The sequence below is a fragment of the Enoplosus armatus genome, chromosome 18 (assembly GCF_043641665.1).
Source record: "Enoplosus armatus isolate fEnoArm2 chromosome 18, fEnoArm2.hap1, whole genome shotgun sequence".
Classification (NCBI taxonomy): domain Eukaryota; kingdom Metazoa; phylum Chordata; class Actinopteri; order Centrarchiformes; family Enoplosidae; genus Enoplosus; species Enoplosus armatus.
In genome coordinates, this window is record NC_092197.1 from 16011519 (window position 1) to 16022941 (window position 11423).

Genomic DNA, 11423 nt, shown 5'->3' on the forward strand with positions numbered 1-11423 from the left:
TGTTTGTCTCTAGTGAATGTGTACTTTTTTCTTTCGTCTACATGGGAACAAGTTAGACTCGTAGTCACGGGACTGGACTTTTTTTTATCACCCATGTGATGTCCTCCTCCAAGGCATAATGGCTCGTAGGCCAGACCAATCTTTTTTTAATGTAGGCAGTTTTTATTTTATGGATAAGAGAGTGGATGACTTCAGTCTCATCCTATACACAATCTACCACACTATAAGACTTACAGTGTAACACTGTCATTTGGTTTCCCTAGAATCCCCAGACTGCAGTGCATGGATGTGTCCACTCTTTTTATATATATGGTATAAGGCCTACCTGCTTAGAATGGTGGCACCTAATACCTGGGACTACAGTGAGTACATGCTAGCTTAAATAGCTGGCAGATGTAAATTAAAGAGGTGGCTGCTTTTCCAAAGCCAAGGCCAAAACTATCTCAAAATTGGAATTTTTCGAAAGTAAATATTGTATTAAATAAATACAACTTAGCTCGTGAGCTAGCTACCAAGAAAGCTAGTGTCCAAGTAGTTGCTGTGGCAAGTGAGCTGAGGATGTGACTAGCTACCTTCTTCTTCTTCTATGCATTCTGCTATGGAGGATAATTTTACACAGAATTAAAAAAAAAAAAATGATAAGAGAAAATGACAGTTGAGCTAGTATTATATTATCAATTATATTGAAAAAACAATTTGAAAATGGAATGGGAAATTTAGACTCCTAAAAGGGGGAAAAAAGCTTAATATGCTGATATTGACTGCTTAAATTAAAAGGAAATGAAGTATTAAGACATGAAGTCATCTTTTTTGTTCTCAGTTTCCCTCCTCCCTCCATTTTACATTTACCCTTTTTCCGTTTGGCATCTCCATTTGGGCTTTTAGCAAAGTCGTAGCCTGAGTTAGCTGCTGTGACATTTATTAACAGCTAACAACTATAATTAAATGTCTAGGTGATCTAAGGTGCTGCTTTGATCCAAAAATGGCTAAAAGGCTTACCCTCACAAAAATGTTCCCCAGGATTGTGTTTCAGTTGTGAAGGATTCCTGTGGGAATTAACCAGATACATTTTCTTTCTGATTTTTAACATTTAATTATGATTATCCTGAGTAATATAATGCAATAATAGTTTGTCATTTTGTAAAGTATCTTCCATATTTTTGAGCCACTCAAAGCAAGACTCCTAACTTGTCCAAAGGTAAATATTGTCAACAAAATGCGAGACAGCGGGCAGTGTCTGGCGGCCGAGAGCTTAAAATACATTTGTTGCGTGTTACTATCTCTCTAACTCAGCATTTCCTAAATACTTGGTACCTTGCTAAATACATGTATGCTGACTCACTAACTAGAGGTTTCTAGTCGCCCAACGTGAGACTCAACTGTTCTGTAAATGCTTTTCATTGACTTTCACTTATTGCCGTTTTAACATCCTGTTTTTCTGAGCTGCAGGCTGGTTTTCTGATAAGCAAGTTCACAGATATCAGCCTGGAGCAAGGATAACGTTGTTTTTGATTAGAATCCTTGACACAAATCCCTCGTCCCTTTTGAAGTTGCAGACCCTCTCTCATCTTTGCTGGCTTTTTTCTTAGGTCTGCAGGTGTTTGGTCATGATACTGCGTTAGGGATATGAAAAGACATAGATGCATTAAAGCGAATTCATGAGCCCTTGGTTGAACTGTTAGATTCAACAAGCATCCATTTTAATGTTGTTCATGTTTGTGATATTCCTTGGTTCTCACTGCCTTGCCTGCAAGCCTTGTAGTAAATGGTATCTGTACTGTTCCTTGGAATGGATACCTTAAGTACAGCTTAAGGTTTCAAATACCTAAATATAAAGTTAATTTAAGCTAATGCTAATTAACTTCAAAGACAACATAAAGAAGTACTGCACTCCATAGGGAGTGAAGCCCAAAAGGGGCCAATCAGTAACATAAATATATCCTGTAGGGCATATTATTGGAGAAAAAAATCTCTGTCTTGGCACAAGTAAAGATCACAGCCACACCCTTACAAAGGATGCTGGCAGCACAGAGGAATGGTCAGGATCACAGAATTTCCTGTTCAGTCCTCAGAGGTGTGATGCTTTTTGATGAGACCAACACCATTTTTCATTCTCAAGCATCCTTTTGCCCATAAACATTTAAGCTAGGAGCGGTAAATTGGCAAATGCAGCATTAAGCTGCATGCTTTGACAATGCAATTTTGCTTTGTAATATATAAAAATGCATTTTTGTGTTGTGCTGAAAAGGAGCCATTACCTAGAGGATCAGAGGATGTAGCCACCGCTGTAAGGATGCTTTCTCCTTAATGTCCCCAGCACAGCCATTAAAGTCCACCCAACAACTCAGCTCAGCCTGTATCTTCCAGGTCTGATGGCTCCTCTGTGGTCATTTATCAGTCAGCAAGTGTTAGAGCCAGAAAATACAAGGGCAACTCGGGTAAGGGACAAGTCTGAGCAGACGTGGCAAAATTATTTTTATCTCTCTGCCAAACTTTGAAAACAAGAAACTTGGACAGAAAATTTGTCACTGAGACTACTCTACTCTCATGATTAGATATATCATTTCGTCTTGCACAACATAAACAAAGTCATGAGAGCAGATATGATCAGGTAAGAAACTGGTTTAAATCTCAGCACAGGCGAGGCCGGAGGTCAGGATGAGCAACGGAACCCTGCCTTTAGTGTTTTTACAAAGACACTTCAGATGCTGCTGGACATGTACTCACGACAGCAACCAGCTGGCCAGAGAGTGCCTGTTTTTAACCGTCTGCTAAAAGTGAGGCATCGAATCCAACGCAGAAATGGTTGCAGACTTTTTTGATTCATCGCTTGAATTGTTAAACAATTATTAGCAATTAGTGCTAAAAGTCAGACCCATTCATCCCCGTTCATTTGTCACTTTGTTGATACATTTGTCAAACGGCTCATTACTTTTTGGTGCGAGTGTGTGATCTGTTTTAGGGTGCATCATCAAGGAATCAATGTCATTTATTTGTCATTTTACAACACAGGCTTGCACAATGAAATATAAGTTACACAGAACATATACAGTGTATCTCTCTCAGCGTGCCCGTTGTGCCACTGTCACCCTCGGTTCCTCAATACACAACGCTTCTATACACACACACACACACACACACACACACATACACACACAGAGCAAATATGCATAAATTTACTGTGCGAGCTTCCTGAAAAGGTTAGCGTGCTTGTTGGCTAGTGTTCAAACAAGGCAAGAGTAGCGTAGGTGGCAAGAGTTGTGTTTTGGTGTTGAGTGGGAGTGAAGGAGGTGGCTCGGAGTCAGAAATCGCTGAAACATCTGTTACCTTGCCCTGTTACCTGCACACTTCATGGTTGGTGAATAATGCTGCCTCTCTGACAGCCCTGCCGGTGTATGATGTAAGTATGAAATCGCACATCATTCTTTTGACATCTGAATGTGGCTTCTGGATTGTTGCTTGCCAGATGATTAAGGAATTGTTGCATCACACCAGGTGTGTAGGTATGATTTGATCTTTTTCAACATTCTTTTTCTTCACCAGTGGGGCCTAAGCAATGTTGAGGTTGGTCAGACAGTATAGCCCAAACGATACTGGATCTATGAGGCAAGTACAGACATTGATATTTGGATTATATTATGTTTCAAACCTGGCTCAAGATTTGCAACAAAAGAGAGAGTTGTGAGAATGTTAGGCATCAGTGGTGTAAAGCGTGTGTGGATGAGTGAAATGTGGATTGGCGTACTGAAGGAAAATAACACAAAACCAAACTAAAGAGATGCCATGTGGAGGTGTCCAGGCGGTTCAGCAGAAAGGAGGAAGGGCAGAACATCTAGGAAAGCAGCCCTTTTATATCCCCCAACCAACTCTGACTGACCTCTTAACTCTATCAGTCCTGGAAGACAGACAACTGAGAGATAGATTGGACGGACAGACAGATATAGAGAGAGGCAGTCACAATTATAATCGTTATATTATATATTTAGAGTTACATAAACAATCTTAATGTGGATACCTGAGTTTTTATCATTGCGTAATCTTCCATGAGCACCACCATCAAGCTCAGACTTCCACCTGTAAATAAGAAAACACCATTAACATAGGATACACTTTCTATTTAAAACTCCTTGAAATTTTCTTCTTTCTCAGGCCAAAATGTAATCTTTCCACTCACTATATTTTTCACAGTTCTGTGATTCTAATGACATCATGGCCTTTAATTTAAGATCAACGGCATTATAACAAGAAAAGCTTTTTTTAAAAGGACATGGTGACTTGCATATCCTTGTACTGACTTTTAAGTGTTGATGTTAAAAGAAAATGTCACACTAAGATTGCATAAATTCACATTTTCAGTTTTCTATACAGCTGGTTGCCAACCTTTCTTTGGCTTATGTCTCTTTAAAACAAACAGGTTTAATCAAACGTTTCTCTTCTCAAGCCTGAAGGGGTAAAACAATCCGCTACTTCACAAGAAAAAAAGCAATGAATTAAAAAGTCTGAAAAAATAAACATAATTATTTGTGTAGAATATGTTTTTGATTGTTTCATAGCCTGTTAAACATCTCGTGACTCCGCTTATTGTTCTTGAAACCCCTTTCTTGGAGTCATAATTTGTCATAAAGTTTTTGTTTTTTTACAATGAAGATAATTCAACTTTATTTGATTATATACTGCAAAACAAATTCATCCACATTGGAAAAGCAGGATATTTTTGCACTCCATTTGCAGATTTGTTCACTTATTTTAATAATCTTACGGAATTTAGGAAGAAAATTAAGACATGAACATACCTTTTTGCAAGATAAATGTAAATAGTTGATTTAAAACAATGCAAGTACACATAACTACTACAGTAAATGCAGTATATGTTATCTATAATCCCAGTTTGAGTGGATCCAGGCCAACCAAGGTTAGATGAGACATGCAAAAACTGCCCCTTCATGAGGTTGTCCAGGGTTTTTATTAATTCAGGATTGTTGTTCGGGGGGAACGCCTCAGTTTAGGTACTCATACAAACAGAAACCCTCACCAAGGGCGTACAAAGCGTACAGAAACAAAGAAGCTGAGCATGTGAAAGCAGTGAAAAAGCCCTTAATATCATACTTGTTGTGCACGCTCACAAGGCTCCATTTTGTGTCCTTCTGAATAGCTTTATTGTTCAGGGGCATCATCAATTTTCATCCGTCTCAGTTCAGCCCAGGTGGTCTGCGGCGCCTTCCATTGCTCCGTCTGTAAACACCCCAACAAATATGGAAGGATCAAGTGAGGGTTTTATCATTATCATCCCTGGCAATGTCATACAGAGCTGTGGTTGCCTCAGCTAGGACCATTAGCAGTAAATCGAATGGAACATAAGCACACTAATGAACGGAACTGTGAACACTATTTGTACAGCATATCTGGTAGGGCAGACCCAGTGCGATGATTTGACATGCTGACTGAATGCTTCTCAATATCCTTTTGGAAGGCCATTTCTCAAATTTTAGTTCATGTTCAGTATACGATTAACTCCTTGCATACACGGCGTAGATGTTTTGGTGTCCTCTCAAATTCAACTGAAAAAAAAAGGCCCTTTGGAGTTAAGATATGAGCCAAAGAGTTCAAATACATTAAATTTCTAACAAAGACAGACCACCCTTGCCCTCGCTGTATCCCTGCTGGAGCCTGCCTCAGCTCTCCCTTAATCTGACAAAAAGATCCCAACAGCCAAGCACTTTTCTTGGGGTTAATTGTATGTGACATCCATAATACAGCTTGGGTCAATGGTTATCTTCACTTGGGTGGAGAGCAAGTTGTTTCACTCCTGTTATAAGTTCTTGAATGCTCTCTTTCTTCACTAAACATAATAATAATAAAAAAAAAATATCTCCTCATTATGCAATTGTTCTAAGAAAAGTTCAAATGCCTAATTAATTTAACAGCAACAAAAATTGATTAATTTGGCCTTTTGAAACTGGTTACAATCTCAGGGAGGATTGCATGCTATAAACACCATCATGATTAACGCTGATTAGAAATATTTAACATAAAGGAATCATAATATGTTTTGACATTTACTTCTTCTTTGGGGGGGGGGGGGGCTTTTTAGGACCTGAAGGGGTTCCTCGCATATATTAGCATCATGCATCACTTGTTTAATGACTACAAAAATGTGAAGAAAGAGTTGCCTGCATCGTAAAAAAAAACCTATATGATCTGTTCAATTAAAATACTAAGGTAATGCTGCATCGGTCTCCATATTGTGCCGCTCGGCTGAACTTCTGCACTAATGATGAGGCTCGGGGAAGGCAAACTCCCACGGCTATCGGTGTCCCTTTTATTAAGATGGAGGGGGTAGACAAATGCGGAGGGGAGAGGAACTGATGGGTTAAGCATCTTCCTCCAGAGGAACTTTATCTACGGCTGAGAGCCATGGTAGTAAATTTTAATTACCACTCTCACACACGGCACAATATAAATACACACACTTGGTGCACACCTGTTTTCTATGAGGATTTCTTTTTTTGATATATAACCAAGAGGATCATGGTGTGCTGTAGTTTTAGCTTGAAGTTTTTTCCCTTTGAAAGCAGTAACATAATTGGGTCAGTCTTAGGCTCTTGGTCACTGTGGCTGCTCTGTAAACCTGAAGTATTACTCCCATTAGCTGCAGTTCTGTTCCCTTGGGCCATGGGGGGACACATAGAAGGTAATTACAGAACATAATGTTATTAATTACTCTGAGCACTCGTGCTACCATTGTAGCTGAACTCTCTGCAGATGAGGTTCTCTAAGCCAGGCGGTGCCACAGCGCAATGCCTAAGGTTAAGTGACCCACTCGTCTCTGTCACTGGATGCGGGGAATTGTTTCGACTCCTCTGTTCGTCTGCAATTCTCGGTACTCAGTCTGTTTTTCCTGCCGCTGTTGCTGCGGAGCTAAAAGAAGAAACAAGAAAAATGTATCCATAGTGGTCCCCCTGCAGACATCTGTGTCCTTACCAAGCACACAGAGTGTGTGTGTGTGGGGGGGGGTCCACTAAGACAGCGGCAAGTGGTCAGATGTCATTGTCAAGTTTATTTATATAGCACATTTCATACGACGGGCTCAATGTGCTTCAAAGTAAAAAGTAAAAATAGGCAAAAGATCATACATGACAAAAACATAAGATAAGGGGATTTTACATATACAAAACACATATAAGATGAGACACAAAAAAAAAGTAGAGGGCATTACAATAAAAAAGGAATAGCAATAATAATACTCTTTCTAAATTTACTTTTACCTGTTAACCACACACTTTAACTTAAAAAGTTAAGCTTGCATAAAACGATATGTTTTTGGTCTGCTTTTAAAAGGAGACACTGTTGTAGCAGACCTTAGTTCATGTGGTCGAGGTGTATAATGACTTTACTTCTTGATCTAAGGGATTCTGAACAAGCTGGAGTTTACTTAACACCTGTGAGCTTCCATTTGAAAAGAAAGAAAAAAGTTAATCCAAGCCATTGGTAAAAATGTATTATCATTATTAGTATTATTATTATTATTATTATTGTCATCATTATTACAGACTGATTTGTCCTGCTGGGTAATTAGACTCCCCTTGCATGTCAGTATTATCATTAAGCAAACCGCCTCCCCATTATGGGTGTGAAATTTCCCACCTCCAGCATGCTCTCCCCATGATCTCCTCCTACATGTGGCGTTTATACATAGCATCATTTAATCACATTACCCCAGTCAGCCATATGCATTTATGTAATGATGAAAACACAAAACTCTGTGTTGTGTTTTGGCACTATGCAATATGGGGACCGGGAAGCTTAAACTAATTGGGGAAAGCCTCACGCTGACTCGAACTTGTTTGTCAGTTATTCACACGTTCTTTATTGTTAAGATATTTTTACAATACAATGGGTCACCAATCCCAGAGGTAATATTCTTCCACTAAAGTCAAGGGCTCTATTTGATTAAGCCCTAGCATACAGTTTCCTGCATACAGAAAATATATGATTATAACTAGAATTAGCTGTAATATCTCAGCAAATGTCACTCCTCGCTTTCATGCATGTTGTAAAGAGAGAATATGGGTCCTCTTTCTATATTCTAGACTAATACACGGAGGGAATAGGCTTATTTAAATCTGTCCAATAATCAACAACCCTCTCTTTGACTTGAAATATGATTACATTATATGCATTTTCTACATGCTTGAACCCCTGAATATCTGCTATTTCAAGCTAGGCTTCAAATCATTGGAAAAAAATCATTGGATTTCACTGGATATCTGGATATTGGTCATATACACTTACACAATATGGTTTGATCTTCTATCATGAGCTTTGTGCAGTAAGTTTGAGACTGGGGAAATGTCTTCACACTAGTAAGATTAACATCAGCAAGCTCGGGATTTGACTGGTCTTAACACCAGAAAAGGTTTTTTATGCTATATCCAGTTTGAGCCTTTGAGGTTTTATTGCATGCTGTATGTGGTCGTTTAGTTTAAGTTGACGAGAAGCTGTCAGGAATACGAGGACAGGACTGTGTCAACACACCGCATACGCAGGCAACCAAAGAATCGGTCTGGTTCATGCAACACTGGTGTGCAGAAAAAAGGAGAAAAAAAAGGCAGTATGCTAACAATGCCTATGAAGGTCCTCCAGGAGGGAGGAGTGATATCTCCCTTTATTCTCGCGGGACTCTTTGGCAGTTATGATACATTTACTTACTTACCCGAACAGAAATCATTTTCTTTCATCTCTGTTCATGCCTTACAGAGGATCAGTAAGATACATCTATACCCGTTTGAAGTACTGTTACCTGGAGACACGCTGCTGGGCCGCCGCACTGAGCTTATTTGATATACTGAATTTTATGTCAACTGTGACAATCCACTCTATGCATCATGTCTAGTTTCAAGTGCGGGAGCGGACATAAGGACATGATAGTGCTATTCCTTAAAGCTACGGCTGCTGGACTGGCCTACTGTTATGATGTATTGTTATAGGGGTAGTTTACCGTATGAATAGAGTCAGGGGGGAAGTGCCAAGAGAGATAAGGTTCACATTAGATAAACATCAGTGTCATTACATTATGACCTATCAAAACAATCTGAACATTAAAACAGAATCAAAAACACAGACAAATCCAAATGTCCACATTTTCTGAGCTGATCACAAATGCAAATAAGATAAAAAGGTTCCCTTCAGTTCAAGGCAATATTAAGTTTTGTGAGCAACAAAAACAAAAGCCCAACTCTGTTTACCTTTTGGTTTGCCTCTCTGGCTACATACAGGCCGTCCTTAACCTCTGATTGGTGGAGCTTGTTTGGGCCATAAGGAGCCTGACAGAAGGCTCCACAGACTCATAAAACATCATTTAATCATAAATGAAAAAAAATGTACTCTTCCTTCCTCTGCATGTTTTTGGAAAATAATCCTTGAATCCACATTTGGATTTACAGGTGATAATGTGTCATGTTTATATTCTCCTAGGGCTTGAGGATAAATCGAGGTGAAGGCAGCAACAGGCATTGTTCTTGAGATGAGAATTTATATTTAATGACTTAAAACTGTAATTCAGTCTTGAAATCTTGCATGTTCATGTTCACGATGTAACTACATCACTAAACCTGCATTAACAGATCTTTTGGCCACTTGGGGGGGAACCCTGACACATTCACATCACAGTATAAAGTTGATATGGCTAGCTTGTTAGCAAACAGTAGCCAATTTCCACACCAAGCAGACACAGATCAGCATTGTCTTTCATTTGGAGTCATGTTTCTGACCACCTGGCAGTCCAATATTCACTCTCCTGTTTAGCTCTGTTTTTGTCTCCACCAATTCCAGAGGAAAATATCTGTCTCTTTAGCTGCTAATTACTAAACTATGAACACCAGCTAGTTGCTAACTTTGTCTATGTACCAATTGTTGTTGGGCTTTTGGAGCTTTTTCACTGAAAAACGGCATTGATGAGAGCGGTGAGAACCTAAACATTGAAGTTGCCGACCCGAAAATCAAAACAATGAGCTGAAAGACGCTTTAAAGTTGAGAAGGGTGGAAGAGCTGGGTGATGATTTTCTGTTAGTTCATCACTTTGAGGGACCCCTTTCACATACAAGCAGCCACATGATCCACTGTTAAAAAATGCATTAAATATAATATATAATATAAAAAATCATTGTTGCTTTAAATTCCAGCCCATTATCAATGAAATGAAGTGTTGTTTTCAGCATCATTGTTGCATTAATTATAAAGAATCTATAACAATTGCTTTATTTTCTTTTCATGTTTGACTAATGGAAGACCAAGTGACCAATTTTATCGTAATGTGTCATTTTCTAGGTTAATATAAATGTATGTACATGAATAACAGCATGTGTACACTGTTGGTTGAATTAAAAAACTCTCTTACTTCATCTCCTTCCCCTTGGGAATAAGTACGACTTAGGCTGAATCCCAAGTGATCAGCAGCTATATGTGACTTCATTTTCTTTCAGAATCATGTATTTTCCCGAGAATGAGATGTTAATCCCCTCGAGAAAACACAGAGAAGATAATAATCCAACAATCGTACCCGTCATCGTACAGCCGTCTGAGCTGCTAACAGGTAAGAGCAGGTTTAGTCTGTCGTAGTAGCACTTTATTCCAGTGCAATCAAAGTGTCACACATTATCGTCTTCTGTGCTCGACTGTTTGCAAACATTGCTCTAATGCTTCAATACCTGATAGCAGAGCATTGTTCCCTGTAGGCATGTTGTGTACCACCTCTTCACAGGCATTACTTTTTTTCTCACAAAGGTGGGTGTTTAATAGTGTGAAAGAGAAGGATGGAAAAAACAACTGTGAAGATGATTGTAACACACTCAAGAACAGAGGGTCCTCAAATTGGATTCTTAAGAGGGTCCTCTGTCAGTAAATGATGTTTTACACAGCTTCCCTCGCGAAGGCTCCTGATGAATTACAGTGTCAGAAAATTTATATTTTGATGAAATTGCAAGGCTACAGGGCTGCAAGGTCAGTCAGGCAATTAAAGGAAGCTGTTAAGTTAAGGTGCACCATCTCATTTTCATTTGTTATATAACATGGCCCATTTCACACCAGTCATGGATCTTGGGTGTCAATATTGTCTGCATATTTGTAAATAAAAGCGTGGCTCGCCCTTCCCTGGAGCCATTATTGGCGTTGCAGGTCCACTTGAAGGAAGCGGCGAGTCTCCAAAGGTCAGCCTGCTCTTGAGCTTTGTACCTCGGTCCCTGGCAGGTTTATTCTCCGACAAAGGGCCAAGGGGAGAGCGGAGCGCTCTCAGTGCGAGCCAATTAAGGCTTGTTTATTTTCCTCTGCTGTCTAATAAACGTCACTTTCTTGTTTTAATGGCTTGGAAAGAGAGTGTGATTAAAATTCAGGACCGCGGTGTGACCAAACGTGAAACGGAGCCACGT